Raw genomic sequence first — 16,948 nt, forward strand, 5'->3', positions numbered from 1 at the left:
TTGTTTGGTTTCTTATGGTCTTCGTAGAACTTATAGGTTGGGCCAGCAGCTGGGCTCTTGCCAATATAAACATCTGTTCCCTATAAGCAAAATGTTTTCTTGTCTCAAAAAATCTGAAGGGAACTACCTTGAGTGTGGATGTGCTCCCTATGAAGGGGAGAATTGCTTCGCTGACAGTGAATTTTGTAGATGGCTGAAGTAGGTTACTATTCCTCCTTGCTATATGCTGTGTTGGCAGAAGAAAAGGTGAATGACACAATAGCAGACTTATGGATATAAGTACTGGCTGACAGCTACTGTAAGTAAGTATATTATGTATGGGATAAAGTACCTCTTGTCGTAGACTGAGGAGTTCTCTCACCATATAGAAGAACGAGGCAAAGGCAGAGTTTCTTTCCTGGAACTTGCAATACCCTATTCATGTGTGGATAAGGGTATTTTATTCCTTATAATACATGGTAAGACCATCTCATTTCCCACAAACCACTTACATCCTTTGTGTTTTGCTAATTCATGGTCATCGCAGGCATGAAAAATAAAAGTAAAACATGTACTGCACAATTAAATGCACAAAAAATCAGTTTTGCCAATAGATTGTTCAGTTTAATGTAAACAAGATTTTTATAAAATTGGGACTAAGATTGTGCTGAAACATGTAGAGATGCTGCCTTTCCTGTTTTGCCTGGGGATGTGCTACATTAGTCACTAATATTAGCATGGGACCTGTGTAGGGCTCACCACTTTACCCCTCTATGGAGCTCTGTGTTGTGTTAAAGCTCAGCGAGAAGAGACAGGTGAGTGAGCTCAGTAAATACATTGGTTTATTAAAAATATTGATATGAGAAGATAGAGATGAGACATCCTATACATTTTACTTTGACAGACATTTTGAAAACTCTAGTCTTGCACCTTAAGTTGTTGCAAGTCAATCATTTTCTTGAACATGCTCCACAGAAGAATTATTTTGCCAAAATTTAGAATGGAAAGAAATGACCATTCTATATTACAAATAGCTTTTTAGGGATATATAGATTATAACGGGATGCATTTTTACACTTCGGAGCATTGCTACAGCAAAAGAGCAGAAAGAAATGTGCCAAATCAGAAATGATAATGAAAGTCAATGAGAAATTGGTTATGATCGATAGTCAGAGTTGTAGAAAGGAGCTTAAACACAATGGAATTGATGGCCAGTAAAACGTTGGATGATTGGACCAGTTCAAAATTAAAAATCCTTCAAGAAATGTACTCAGAGGCTAACTTGGCAACATGAAGCTTGCACCAGATCGGAAAACATATTATTTGAAAGAGAAAGAGTTTAAGTATTGATACCGAAGGGAAAGGCACATTTTAAGGACTGCCAGAACTGTACACTTCAGAATTCAAGGGCGTATAAAATCAAGAGACAAATACTTTGACATTGTAAAAATGACCAGACTTACACAAACGCACGATGAAAATGTAGAAGCTTCAGTTAGTGCCCTCATGGTGGAAACAATATCAAGCAATCTTACAATTAATTCAATCCTGGCCTTAGTGGCCCAAAACACATTTTATAAATGCATCAGAGGAATACAATGGGCAAATCTTGGTAAACAGGGGAATCTTTTAGGGGGAATGTTCCGGCCCAGGCAATGTGAAAGTTGGCATGATAATGGATTTTCTCAAGGGAAGGAACAACTCACTTTAGAGTGGATACTATCACTCAATAGGCTTAGGCTTGCATTATGGAAAGAATGCAAGGGACGATATTGCAAAGCTACTCTGAGAAAAGAAAAGCTTCTCACACATGTGTGGATGGAGATTTGAACTGTAGAGAAAGTGGCGGCTCCTCCACTAAGGCGGAGGAGCGTCGCCACACTGCTCATTTGCAGTGACACAAAGGGAAAACAAAATGATAACTCGTGTTATTATTATTTTATTTTCTCTTACTTCGGCCTGCTTTGTATTAGGGGGCCGGGGCAGGCCCACTCGGGCTGCCCAAAACAGTCTTGCGTACTTCATATGCTCTCCATGCAGACTGCATTGCAGCCTACTTGGTGAACATTCCCAGGCCCCTAGTCAGCGTTTGAGCGATGAAACACAGCGCTCAGACCAATCATAAAGCTGCTTAGGCAGCGTTTATTTTATTGATTTATTTATTTTATTTTAAAGGTTTTATATAGTGCTGGCTAGACCCAGAGGTATCAGAGCGCTTTACAGAAGCAAGAACAAGGCAAATGTCTAAGGAGCAATGGATACAAACAAAATACAATAAGGGACATGAGACATCAACCACCGATTCCAGAGCAAGGCAAACATCTTAGGATCAAAGGTTACATACAGTTAAAAAATAAGGGGAGTGTGACAGAGGGACACAAAATTAAATATATAAAGAAGCAGTTGTAGGGGCATGTGGGATGAAGTTACAGAAAGTAGAACAATTAAAGTTAGAGGACATAAAGTGCAGGCTAGGCTAGAGCCAGTGTCAACAGGCCACTGGATAGTAATTTACAGACATGTGGTTAGAACAAAAGTAAATGAGGGGCCATGGAGAGCAAGGCAAGTGGAACCAATAAGGAGAACACAGGGAAAAAGAGAGGCCAGCAGGTCAGCAGAGGGTTGACCTGACACACAGGAGCCCAAAAGAGATCAGGTTCGGAAAGATTCATGGGCTCCAGTATACATTGAGGAGATGGCATTTCAGGTCTCTTTTGAAGCCAGGGCAGGAGGGGTTGCAACGAAGGTCCCTCAGTAGAGCATTCCAGATGCTTGGCACATTTCATGAGAAGGAGCGAGTCTGGGTAGATTTCTTTTTTAGTAATGGGAGAACGAGAAGAAGAGCATTGGAGCTTCTCAATGGTCTGGTACTTCCTGCTCTTGTAAGTTAGTTGGTTATGTAGTCCGGAGATTGAGAGTGAAGTGCTTTGTGGGTGATGCAGGCGGTCTTGTGGATGCATCTTCCTTTGATGGGGAGCCAGTTAAGGGACTTGAGGGCAGGCGAGATGTGATCATACCATTTGCAGTCTGTTATAAGATGGGCAGTCATGTTGAGCATGGATCTGAGGGAGGCGAGGTGAGTTTCAGGGGTTTCGGTGAGTATAGAGTCACCGTAGTCGAGTTTAGCGGTTTAGAGAGGACAAGCGATTGAACAACCCATTTGAAGTCATCATAAGGGATGAAAGGTTTGATTTTTTGAGGTGTTAAAGTGTGAAAACTGCTCCTTTGGCTGGGTTATTGATATGGTCCTTCAGTGACATATCTTTATCCAGGGTGAAACCTAAGGAATTATCCGTTGGATAGAGTGAGCAGACAGTTTAGGGCTTTGAGGTCAGTGATCCAACCTTGGATAGGGAGGTGGTTACTTTTGCGGGAGAAAAGAGTGATATCCGTTTTGTTGGGGTTCAATTTTAGATGGTTGTAGTAAAACCAGGATTGAGTCTTGTTTAGTGTGGTGTTGAGATGAAGGATGTAGCTGTTTGATTTTATTTTATAGTAGAGCTGCATGTAATCGGCATACAGGTGATAATTGATCCCAGCTTGTTTCAAAATCATAGCAAGGGGTTCCATGAAGAGGTTGAAGAGAGAGGGGGAGAGAAGTGAGCCCTAGGGGACACTCAGAGAGACAGGAGTAGGATTGGAGAGGCAGGAGTTGATTTTAATTTATTGTGTTCGGTGTTGGAGGTAGGAAATGAGCCAGTTTAGGACTGTGCCATTAAGGCCAGAACGAGTCTTAGGAGTTTCCAGTAAGGATGAATGGTTTACTGTATCAAAAACAGCTGAGTGTCCAGCAAAATAGGAAGGCAAGCATCTCTATTCACTAAGGAACAATGAATGTCGTCAGCAATGTTAAGCATTGCGGTTTCTGTACTGCAGCCTTTCCTGAAACCAGATTGGAAGGAGTCCAGTAGGTTGTATTTGCCTATGTGTCTGTCGGATTGTACCAGAGAATACAACCCCAGGAATATCAGCGGGTCCCTCCACAGGAATATTTATAAACTCGCAATCAGCGATACTGGCGCCAGAATGCAAGATAGACAACACTATTCTTATTATCAATCTTTCAGACAAAACAATACCTAGAGATGAAATGGAAGTGTTACAAAAGGGATTCACCTTTGCACCAACCTCAAAAGTAAATAAATTTAGTCTTGATAAAGATTTGAGAGCTTTCTTCAGAAAGATCAGGCTAACTAGATTCTTTGAGACTAGGGAGGACACAGCCCCTGTAAATGTATCAGGATTAAAAGGTAAATCCACCTTTATTCCCCCCATAAATTCAATGTTGATATCTTTAAACATGTGGTGGAACTCCTTTCCAGATAAGAATAATATGTCAGAGAACCTTAGAAATGCCTTAAAAGACTTAAAAGAAGACATGAGTCTGACAATTAAGCCTGCGGATAAGGGCGGTGGAGTTGTTATTTTTAACACAAGCGACTATGATCAACGAATGTTGACTCTATTGGGCGTCACAGATCATTACAACAAAGTCCCACATTCGAAGTTGGAAACACTCAAAAAAAGAGTGGGTGAGATTCTCCAAGAAGCAAAAAGTAATGACTGGTTGAATGAGGCAGAGCAAAAATACCTGGGGAATGACAATGCACAGACACCGGCAATTTATGGTCTCCCCAAGATTCATAAAGACCCATCATCACCACCTATGCGCCCAATAGTGAGTGGCATTTGGTCCCTATTGAAACCCTTCAGCCAGTATGTAGATGCTTTTCTGAAACCCTTGGTGTTGAAACAAAAATCCTATGTTGGGGATCACGCCCATATAATCTCTATGATCGAGGGCACCACCTTCCGTGAGGACAGACAATGGATGGTCACCCTCGACATAGAGGCGTTGTACAAAAACATACCCCAGGACGACACAATTAAGGTGATCACAGAACTGTTGACTTCAGATGTGATTAGAGGTGCCCATAAGGAGTTCATTATCACAAGTATGTCCCTGGTTCTGAAGAACAATCTATTTTTGTTTAAAGATGATCTATATCTGCAATGTAAGGGCACCAGCATGGGGGCTACCTGTCCGCCAAGTCTGGCGTGCCTCTATGTTGGAAATTTTGAGGAGAAACACATCTACAATGAGGCGGCGCCCTTCTATGAGAACATCCTGATGTGGCGCCGCTTCATAGATGATATTTTCTTCATATGGGAAGGAGAGGAGGATTTATTGAAGGAATTCCTTGAGTGGATAAATCTTGGAGACCCCAATCTGAGATTCACTGTTCAATGTAACAATTCAGCAGTGAACTTCTTAGATATTGCCATAAAAAATATGTCAGGTTTCTTGTCAATTGAGTTATACACCAAACCGGCTGATAGAAATAAGCTTCTAGAATATGGGAGCTACCATCCTAAAGCACAGAGGGACAATATCCCTTTTGGACAGTTTCTCCGCTTGCGGAGAAACTGTACGACCCTGGACGATTTTTTATAAACATTCAGAGGTATTAAAAAGTAAGCTCCAAAATAGAGGATATCCCAAAAGACTTAGTAAACATGCCTTCAAGCGGGCTAGATTTTACAACCGCGAAAGCATGCTAGAACAAAATCAAGACATTAATCACAAGAAGAAGACGGAGACTGACAAACGTTTAGTCTTTGTCACACAGTATTCAAATGTCAGTAATAAACTTAAAAATATAGTTAACTCAAACTGGCATATTTTAAATGAGGGCCAGGATATAAAACTCCCCAAACCACTGTTTGCGTTTAAAAAGAATGACAATATCAGGAAAGGTCTAGTTAACACCTACAGGATGGAAAAATCCCCTAAACAGGCTGATCTACAGATGCAGAAAATAACTGGCAATTTTAAATGTGGCACATGCAGTGTCTGCGAACACTGCATTGTAACAAAACAGGTCACTGACAATGATATCAATCTGATAGCAAAAAGCTTTAATAATTGCAGGAGTAGTAATGTTGTCTACTACATATGCTGCCCCTGTGGTATGGCATACGTGGGAGAGACAGGGAGAGAGTTGAGACTGCGTATGTTAGAACATAGATCGGCGATTAAGACTAAAAAGACCAATGCCCCGTTGGTTGAACACTATCTGAATGCAGGACACAAACATACTGAAATCGAGTGTTTCATAATAGAGAAAATCACAAAAAAACCCAGGGATGGGAATACAGAGATCAAAAGGAAAAACAGAGAGCAGAGGTATATCTCCATCCTGAATACCGTAGAGCGGGGACTTAATTCGAAAGAGGATTAGATGAAACTGGTGGTTTAACTTGTTGTTTTTAAAAAATAGGTATGACATATAGAATAGTTTGATTACACTTTTACTTGGAGCTTTAAGGTTCTTTAAAATGACAACAAACTTGTAACCAGGTATCCATTGAGGACTGATCACTAACAAGGATAAATAAGTTTTTAGAAACCTTGGAACTCTATCTATAAGGTCGGAATGCAGTATAAAAAATGAATCTCAAATCAACTTATTGTTTTGTTTATATCCAGGAGTGGGGCCATGGTATAAACAAAAGGTAACCATGGCGACCCTACTGGAATCTAATGGAAAATATTAATATGCGTCAAAAAAGGAGTAAGAAACACGTATATTAATTACTAATAATAATAACCTTTATCAAAATAATAAAGACAAAAGACTTGCAATAGATTTATTATGTGATTTAGCATTTCCTTGTTAAGAGTGTTGGGCACTGTGGTGGGGCCACGTTAGGAATAAGAGTTCATTGTGTAGAGTGTATTGAAAAGAGTGGTAATCTCCGTGGAGAAGTAATAAGAACTGTGAATGTATAAACAATACCCTTAGTTGGATTGTTAGAAAGTTTTTATTTTCCTAAAAAAAAAGTAACGATAAAAGATGTCTGGTCGACTTAAGAATGCAATGTGTATTTCCCCTTTAATAGTTTCTGATAGAAACGTGACGCGTTTAAGTACGTGTATAAAAGGTGCCCGGACAGAGTAATGAGTGTTTGTCCGGTGGCAGATTGAAGAAGAACCGCTGCAAGTTACTCGATTAGACGGGAGCTTTAAAGGTGAGGGGAACTGCTAAGAAGTGCGAACACAAGATGGGATGGGGCGAAACAATTTTTATATATAAATGCGAGTTTTGACAATGCAGTGCTGAAGCTATAGAGTGGCAGCCCTAAGAAGTTATGGTAAAAGATTTACTAAATTTAGCGAGATTTCCTAATAAGATGTGATACAGGGTGTAATAGGACACCAGGGCCCATGTAATGGCCCGAAATAGCGAAGAATATCCAAAAGAATAAGTTTAATCATTAATGAATGAGAATGAGTATGATGGATGAGATGCGTATAGTGAGTTTGGAACCCGTTCTAAATACAAGAGAGACCATTAAAGGTGAATAATGGTTACACTGTCTGGGATATTTTTTAAATAATATTGCAGAGCTAAATGATTTTGTCCATATATGTTTATAGTAGGGACTATAATTGTAGATAGCGGTAATGTTGTGCCTTTAATGTTTGAAGTACAGAACCTGCACAACAATGTACTGATTGCCCTATGTTTTTTGTTGGATGACAATACAATAAATGAAAGAGGAAGGATCTCTATTGTAATATGAGAAGAGAGGTGGAAGAGAATAATATAATCCCACCGAAACGCGTCAACGCTTTAACTCATGTTAAATCTGTAACAGAACATAGAGTAGAGCAACTGAACTTCGGTTTCTGGCTGTGTCCATAGTCTCACACAGATTAACACTGTAAAGGCCAAAGTTTAGGGCCTTTTTATTGGTTTCCTTCAATATGTTTTTTTTATAATGATAGTATTTTTAATGTTCTTTATGTCGTTTTGCCTATATCTATAGGAAGTATACATTTTAACAAGTGTTGATATGATGTTTTGTGTAATGAAATTTTGATGTAATGTGATATTAAGTTTTAACAATTGTATGGTACTGAATAAATTTGATTAGACGGACAGTGTATACCTTTTGAGTGGTTCCGAATTTGTGTGAGTGGTGCATTTGATTGATAACAGTAAAGTCCATAGGGAGAAATTTTCTGAACAGGATTGTAGTAAGACACATTCTCCATGGTTTTAGCTAGGAGTGGGAGGTAAGAGATGGTATGGAGGTTATTGGAATCATTCGGTCTGCCTTGTGGTTTTTAAGAATGGGAGTGATTTGCACAAGTTGAAGGGAGTCTGGGACACACCCAGAGGCGGACGAGGTGTTAATAATTTTTGTCTAACATGGGGCTATTATGTGGTTAAGGTTGTGTACTAGATTTGCTGGGAGAGGGTCTTTGGTGTGAGAGGTCGGTTTTAATTTTCGCAATGACATTAAAAACTTCAAGCTCGGTCATGGGTATAAATTTGTCTAAGTGGCGTCATTTTTCATTTGTGTGTTGGGAATGATGTCTCCATTACCAACTGGAGTAGATTGAATGAAGAAAGAATCAGGCGGACAGGTTGATGTGGAGAAAACGGGGATGCTAGGAGAGATTTTACGAGTAGGGAAGGCCATGATTTGAGGGAAGGCTTGATCAATTTTGGCAATTTTGGCTCTGAAGAAGCTGGCAATTTCCTCACATCTTTCATTGGAGGCCGTCAAGTCAGAAGGGGCAGATGAGATTTGTCTTCTGATAATGTTAAAGAGTTCTCTGGGTCTATTTTAATTTCAAATCTGTTTTATTGGTTTCAAAAGCGAAAGAAGGCATGTCAATACAGCAATTAAGAAGCAGGCATATATAGCGAGCGAGACAGACAGGCACGTCTTCTCTAAATGTCATCAAGGAAGTAAAAACAATATGCCAACATAGACATGTATAGCCAGTGCTGTAACTGAGGTGCCGTGTAAGGGGGTCAACCGACCAAAACAAAAAGAACCAAACCCCCCTCCCTCTCCCCAACATCTCTTCCCTCCCTCCACCCCGACCAGTATGCCTTGTACTTGGGACCTGCGGTATGACACGGTTAGCGCTGTATGCTACAGGGTATTGGAGCTCATGGAGGATCCTGTGGTGGCCCTGTGAGCCGTAGAATGCGAAGATATTTTGGGCAAGTGATTTCATGAAATTCTTTGGACAGAAGGGATAAAAGCGGCTGCCAAGTTTTCTGAAAGGAGTCCGTGGTGTGTGTCAGTGTGGCCTGGATACGCTCCATGCCTAGCGTGAACCATAATTTATGCAACCATCCAGTATGGGTAGAGGTGGTGGGCGAACCCCAGAGTGACAGGATATGTTGTGACGCTGCTTGCATGGCGATGCCCATCTGTTTGCCGCGCGTGGACCTCAAGGGAAATGTAAGTGCGTTAGGTAGTCCTAAAATGGCGTACGCAGGGAAGCGTGGAATTTCGGTCTGGAAGGTGGAGTCAATATCATCTAGGACCGCCCCTCCAATAATCTCGGATTGCGCGGCAATCCCACAAAAGGTGGGTCAAAGTGCCCCGCTCGCCGCATCCTCTCCAACACAACGCGCTCCGAAGTGGGTTGCCACGATTGAGTCTGACATGGGTAAGGTGCCAGTATATGGCCAATTTCACCGCCGCTTCCCTGGCAGTAGTTTTACGAGTGGTGTGTGCCGCTCTGTAGTATATAAACCCCCATTCCTTGGGTGACAATGCCCTGCCAAGTTCCGACTCCCAGCTTCTCTGTCCCGCCATTTTGCCTGGGCTGATCGCAGGTGATAGCATCTTGTAAAGATCCGAGATAAGGTGCCGGTCTGAATCTTTTGTAATCAGCCACTTCTCGAACGGCGTCAGCTTCCGACGTACTAAGGGAGCCCAGTCTGGACTCGACAGCCAGTGGCGAAGTTGGAAGTACTGAAACAGGTGAGGTTTGGTCACCCCATAGTCCTGTACAATGTCGTTAAGAGGAAGAAAGCTCTCCGAGTCAAAGAAATAGCCAGCGGAGCGGCATTCCGTACCGCGCCATTGCGGAAAGGCGCGAGGGTCGTTGTCCGGTGGGAATTTCGGATTATCTAGGATCGGGGTGAGTGGGGAGGGGAAAGTTGTTAAGCCTCTCTTGACCGCCACTGTGTCCCAGGTTTTCATGATGGTGCGCATGATGGGGAATTGCTCCAGTGGTTTTTACGAAAATTAACTTCAAAAACACATAAATATCTATTTGCGCGCTTCGAGCGCTTACCGGTACGCGTACCGGGGAGCGCACATGGTGCGACATCGAAGTGCGCGAGCGGAAAGCTGATTGGCTCTCGGGTGTCTGTCAACATTCCAAACAGTCCGGAGAGTCAGCCATCTTGTGTCTCGGTAGAATTGAGACACAAGAGGTGAAAAAAAAGGGGGAAATGATTAAAAGGGGGCAGGGTAGACACTCCCTGAGCCCCTAGGTTTTCTGAGGGGGGCCTAGAAGGACCACGAAGGGCAAAAAAACGATTTTTTTAAAAAAAATCCGCGGGGTAAGCGCTGGGTTAGTTTCCATGTGCGATTCCTGGTACCCGTACCCAGAGCGTACCACAGGGAAAAACAGTGAAAAAAAATAGTGTAAAATAAGAATTTGGATTGCTTAGAGGTAGAGTAGCTCTAAAAAGAGCTGTTGTGTTATGTGGGTGATTTAAGTACCTAAAAGTAGGTACCGATGCAAAGTCTAAAATTCAAGAGAAAGACTCTGTTCCCCTCATCTGCAAAATGTACACCGTCTCCTCTGTAGATATCTTGTATGTTGTAATGCAAGTTATTGTGGTATATGGAACTCATACCATAGTCTCTCAGGAAAGCAGAAACAGATCCTTTTGGGACCCCCTGAGAAGGTCTAGGGGGTGAGGGAAACTCTACCCTGCCCCCTTTTCACGTTCTGAACTATTTTATTTCACTCTCTTCTGTAACCACACAAAATGGCGGCGATAGGGTGCATCAGAAACAGACAGTGAGAGAAAGGAGGCAGGAGATGAAGAAGAGATGTCAAATACACATTGGAGAAAATATAGTGGGAGAAAAGAAGTAAATATAAGTAAACTTACTATGTAACATAAAAATGTTGCACTCTATACTATAAGTCTCACATTATACTACAATCACTTCGCTACTACCTCATAAATTTGAAATAAAAATGAATAATATGTCAACCAATTTTTAATTTCTAAATATTAATTTATTGTTTAGAATTTTCATAATTTAAAAGAACTTGTAACATGTCCTTATCAGGAATTTCCTCTTCAATCATATCATCAGGAATCTATTCATGAAAAGTCTGCAATGATGATTGTTGGAATTTTATGGTATCCAAACATTCGATAAAATCTTCGTCAAGAGACTGATCAAAAAAATCATTCATGTCATCTTCTCCTTGTGAAAATATTTCATTATTGGTGCTGTCAATATCCGGGACATTTAGAATTTCAATAAATGTAGTTGAAAATTCAAAAGAAATTTCCATGGTCTCTTCATTGTGATCCATTTTATTTTGAAATTTCTTGCCGTAAATTGCAGAAAAAAGTAATCACTTTCATTTATCGTTTTTAGTAATACATAATATAAAACTAGCTTAATCAAGTATTTAGTTCTTTAAAATTAATTGGGCAATGTATAGTATCAGGCAGGAACTAGAATTATAAAGCATTGCATGTGATGAAGCCTATCTTAATCCATAATTATAACAGAATGACTGTAAATAACTAACAGAAAACATTTTTCAAATTATCTTAAAGTGTATAACATAGCTCCCCTTACAAATTAACAGCTCACCTTTTTGAAAGTAGTAGAAGAGTTAGTACTGTGTAAATCAAACACCAGAAATTGAACACCAAAAATTCCTCCCTCACCCCCGTTCCCTTACTCCAGTTCCCTCACTACCCCTTATTCCCCATCCTTCTCTCCCCTTCCCTTTACTTTCATCCCCCACTCACCTTCTCTCAGTACCTATGCTTCAGTCCTCTTCCCCTCTATTTCTTTCCTTCGCTCACTCACTCATTCCCCTTGCCTCATTCACCTTACTCCACTTTACTCACTCCTTCTCTCACTCCCTCTGTCCTCTCACTTCTTCACTCCTCTTCCCTCACTCCCTCTCTGTTACCTTCACTCCCATTGTCCCCTCACTCTCTCACGTCCCTTCACTCACTCTCACTCACCTTCCATCCCTCATTGTTTTGAATGCACCCTCACACTCCCCCTTCTCTCTCACTCACTCCCCTTTCCTTACTCCCCTTTCCTCATTTAGTTTTGCCAACTCACATTCCTTTAGTATCTTACTCACATTCAGTTCATTTCTCTTTCCCTCTCTTCCTCTCTGTCACTGAATCTATCCACCTCATTATTCTCTTAGTAATTTGCTCACCCTCTATTTCTTTTTCCCTCTCTCAGTCCTTCACCATTCCTTTGTTTCCCTTTCTGTGTCCTTCACTCCTACTTTATCTCTTAGTACCCTTTTTTGACTTTTAATCTGCTGCCTTGTCTCTTGTATTTTGAAATATATATTATAAAAATTATAAGTAATTTTTTTTTCATCTTCCACAGATATTAAATTTAGAAAAGATATGCAATTAAGTTCACATTACTTATAAGGTAAGTTTAACAAACAAAATTTAGTTTCTCATTACTCTTTTGCCTCAGTCCACTTCCCTCATTTATTCTCATTCCCCATGTTTACTCCCCTTTCCCTCATTCCCTTCCCACACTCAACTTTTTTCAGTCCCCCTGCTTTACTTCCCTTCCACTCTTTTCCCTTCCTTCGCTCCCTCACTCATTCCCCTTCCCTCACTTCCCTCACTCACCTTACTCCACTTCACTCACTCGTCCTCTCACTTCCTCACTCCCCTTCCCTCACTCCCTCTCTCTTAGCCTCACTCTCTCCAGCCCCTCACTCTCTCACTCCTCTTTCGTCACGCTCACTTCTTTTAACTCACCTGCACTCCCTCACTTATCTTTCTATACTCCCTCACTCAGTCCCCTTCTCTCACTCTTTTCTTCACTTCCTGTGTCTCCTCACTTCCTCATTCCCCTTGTCTCACACTCACTTGCCTTTAAACACCACTCTTTCCTCAACCTCATTGCTCTTCTCCCACCCTCCCTCAGCCCCGTTCTCTTACTCTGCTTCCCTCACTTATCCTCATTCCCCATGTTTACTCCCCTTCCCCTCACTCCCCTCCCACACTCACTTTCTTTCAGTCCCCCTTCTTCACTTCCCTTCCCGTCTCTTCCCTTCCTTCGCTCATTCGCTCATTCTCCTTCCCTTACTCACCTTACTCCACTTCACTCACTCCTTCTCACACTCCCTCTGTCCTCTCACTTCTTCACTGCTCTCCTCTCACTCCATCTGTCTTATTCTCAGTTCCCTTCAATCACCCTCACTCATCTTCAAACCCTCACTGTCATCAACTCACTCTCACTCACTCCACCTTCCTTCTCCCTCACTCCCCTTGGCTTACTCTCACTCCCATTACTTTATCCTCCCTCACCCTCTTTCTCTCAATATTAAACCCCTTTTTTCACCTTGACTCATTTCTTTCCGTCACTTCCTTTCACTTTCCTTCGTTCACTCCACTTCGACTCACTCTTGTTTACAACTCACCTTCTCTCACTCCTCTTCTGTCACTTGTTCCCTCTATCACTTTCTCCCCTTTATTCACTCATTTCATTCATTCATTTATTCAGTACACATTCTCTGAAAAAAAGAATTGCAAAATATTTAAAGAATATAGCTTTCTTTGGAGAATTGGAGGTAGTTCTGAAAATAACTTTTTTTTCTTTTCTTTTGTATAACGATTTTATATTTTTTTTTTCTTTTTTCAGGGGAAAAACAAAACCAGGGATTCCAAAACTGCTCAACAGGAGCAAAAAAAGGGGGGAAAATTAGGGCTGGGGAGGGCAGCGGTGTTCCTCTCTCTTCCGACCAATCAGTTCAATACTCTGCTCCCCATAACAAGTAGTTCTTCGCAGTCCATGCATACAATTTTGACTCGTGCAAAGACCGGCTGCACGTTCGGGATCATTCTTCCACCTTGTCTTCCCGAAGCTGTTGTTCCACCAGTCGAAGTGCTGGCCCCATCTCTCGGTGCATTGCGTGCCAGGTCCCTGACACTCTCCCTGGAAAAGTTGTTCGGGTATCTTCTCTGCACATGCCTGATTAAAGTGGCATTTCCAAAACTATATTTTTTATTAGGATTGCCACGTGATAAAGTGGTGCCACAAATTTTGCAGCACACCTTTGCTGCATTCACCTTTTTTTGTCCTTCGGGGAAGGTAAAAAACTTCCAAATGAAGTGTTCTTTCACTTTCCTGGTAGGAGGATCCTCAGCCAGAAATTCCTCTTCAGAATCAGAGGAAGTGTTGTGCAAATCAGCCATCTCTCCAAAATTAGATGCAGAAGCAGGCAAGAGGTGTTCTCTTAGCAATTGCAAAGAGGTAGTGAGGGATATGGGTTGGGACTTTCAATATTTGTGGAAAAAAACAGTTATGAACCAATGAAAAGTGTTATTTTAAGGTCACATGACTTGACCAGCTTACGCTACCCGCTCCGGAGCGCTTCCGGGGGCGCTTACGTGGCACGTACGTAGGCGCTTCCGGGGGCGCTTACGCAGCGCATCTAAATGACATTTTGCTAGATTTTCGGAAATGCGTTTAAAGTTAAAATACGGTTATTTAAAATTAAAAATACTACTTTTATGAGTATGCCACTGAATGTCTTGCATTATTATTTACTTTAAATACATATATTTTTTCGCTCGCGGAAATAGCGCTAACGCTACGTTTATGGGTGCGTTTACGGGTGCGCGTACCCTGAGCGCTCCGGTGTTAAAAAAAAAGAAAAAAAAGGAAAAATACATTGAATAATTAATGTTTGAAAAATATACATTATTTAAATAATTTTTTTAAATTATAATAATTATTAGCAATAAAAAATAGCTATTAAAAAAACGTAATAATTCACTTTAAAAACCATAGGTTACAAACTCGTTATAGTTAGGAATTAGCTTTTAAAAAACCTTTGAAATTCACAGAAAAAACAATAGGTTTAACACTCGTTATAGTTAGGAATTAGCATTTAAAAAACCTTTGAAATTCACTGAAAAAACCATAGGTTTAACACTCGTTATAGTTACGAATTATCATTTAAAAAACCTTTGAAATTCACTGAAAATAGTTGGCCGGGCAATTTACTCATACAAAACCATTGAAATTCCCACGTTATAGTTAGTTGTACTCACTATAACTGGCGCGCCCGCAATGCACTGCTAATGACGTCACATATTACATCACTCATGACATAGTCAGTGACATCACTCATGACATCACTGATGACATCTCAAATGACATCACTGATGACATCATCCTTGTGAAAGAGTGGCAGACCTTCTCTCAGTGTAATATAAGTTTTGATACACACTGTGAAAAATAGAATCAAAAATGTCAAAACAATCGAGAAACTAATTCCAGTTACAACAACCTATTCAGAAATTGCAAAATCTACATACATATTCACTCATTCACCAACATTTCTATATAGTTACTCATACACATACTCAATCATCATATGTACTCATTCACCTATACATTTTGTTACACACCGACACTCATCCTTAGAGTTACTCACACATACTCACACATGCAAATAAATTATAAAACAACCATTCACTTGCCTATACAGCTATACATACACCACTACTCTTACTTCTACAGAAACGTACACATACTTTTTTTCTAAAACAATCACTTATAGGAACAAAAACGTATTTATTCAGGAACTCTTACAATCTCTCACTCTCACACATATATGCATCAATTCTCACATATACTAATTTAAAACATATGTAGTTACTCATAAAGATATGATTGAGACAGTCATTCACTCACTAACACACCCATACACACACTCATCCACCCATAAAGTCCTGCACACATGCTGTCCTCAAAACATATACAAACAGTAAGCCACTCATTCATTCATCTATGCACAAAGTAATACCCCGCACCAAATCATACAGACACTCATACTGAATACTCAAAAAACTAACTAATAACCCATATAGACACTCATGTAGCTACTCACCAACCCAAGCAGCCGTCTATAGATAAAGGGAGACAGTGATACAGATATTTACAAATTTAAACAATAATTGCTAATACATGTATTTAGTAAGATACACTTAATAAGTCAGTTATACAATCAATTTAAAAAAAAACATCCATTTAGACACTTATTTAACCGTTTGTTCTTCCATCGACGTTTAGGTACACATATATAAAACATATTTTTTTTCAGAAAGACATACATTCAGTGGATGATGTCATCAGTGATGTCATCAGTGATGTCATTTGAGATGTCATCAGTGATGTCATGAGTGATGTCACTGACTATGTCATGAGTGATGTAATATGTGACGCCATTAGCAGTGCATTGCGGGCGCGCCTGTTATAGTGAGTACAACTAACTATAACGTGGGAATTTCAATGGTTTTGTATGAGTAAATTGCCCGGCTAACTATAACTGATGGTTTTTTCAGTGAATTTCAAAGGTTTTTTAAATGCTAATTCCTAACTATAACGAGTGTTAAACCTATGGTTTTTTCAGTGAATATATATATATATCTATATATATATATATTCACCGAATAAAACATAGGTTTTACAGACGTTATAGTTAGGAATTAGCATTTAAAAATCCTTTGAAATTCACAAAAAACATAGTTTTCAGGGACTTTATATATATATATATATATATATATATATATATATATATATATATATAAATTAAAGAAAACAATTAAGCAATTTATATAATTGTCAAGCAATGTATTATCATTAATTTATTAATTACTTAATTAACTTAACACACTAAACCCCCATAAACCTAGCAACCCATACTTAAAATATAACTAAAAGAAGTCTAAGACAATGTATATAATTGATACTCAAGTAACTAATTATTTAACAATTACTCATTATCTTTAATTACTTATTACTTAATCAACATCCCACCCTATACCCCTGCAAAACCAACTTCCCACTCCTAAAATCTAACTCATATCTAGTTATTAAACAATTTACA

The sequence above is a fragment of the Lissotriton vulgaris genome, chromosome 3_1 (genome assembly GCF_964263255.1).
Source record: "Lissotriton vulgaris chromosome 3_1, aLisVul1.2, whole genome shotgun sequence".
Lineage (NCBI taxonomy): Eukaryota > Metazoa > Chordata > Amphibia > Caudata > Salamandridae > Lissotriton > Lissotriton vulgaris.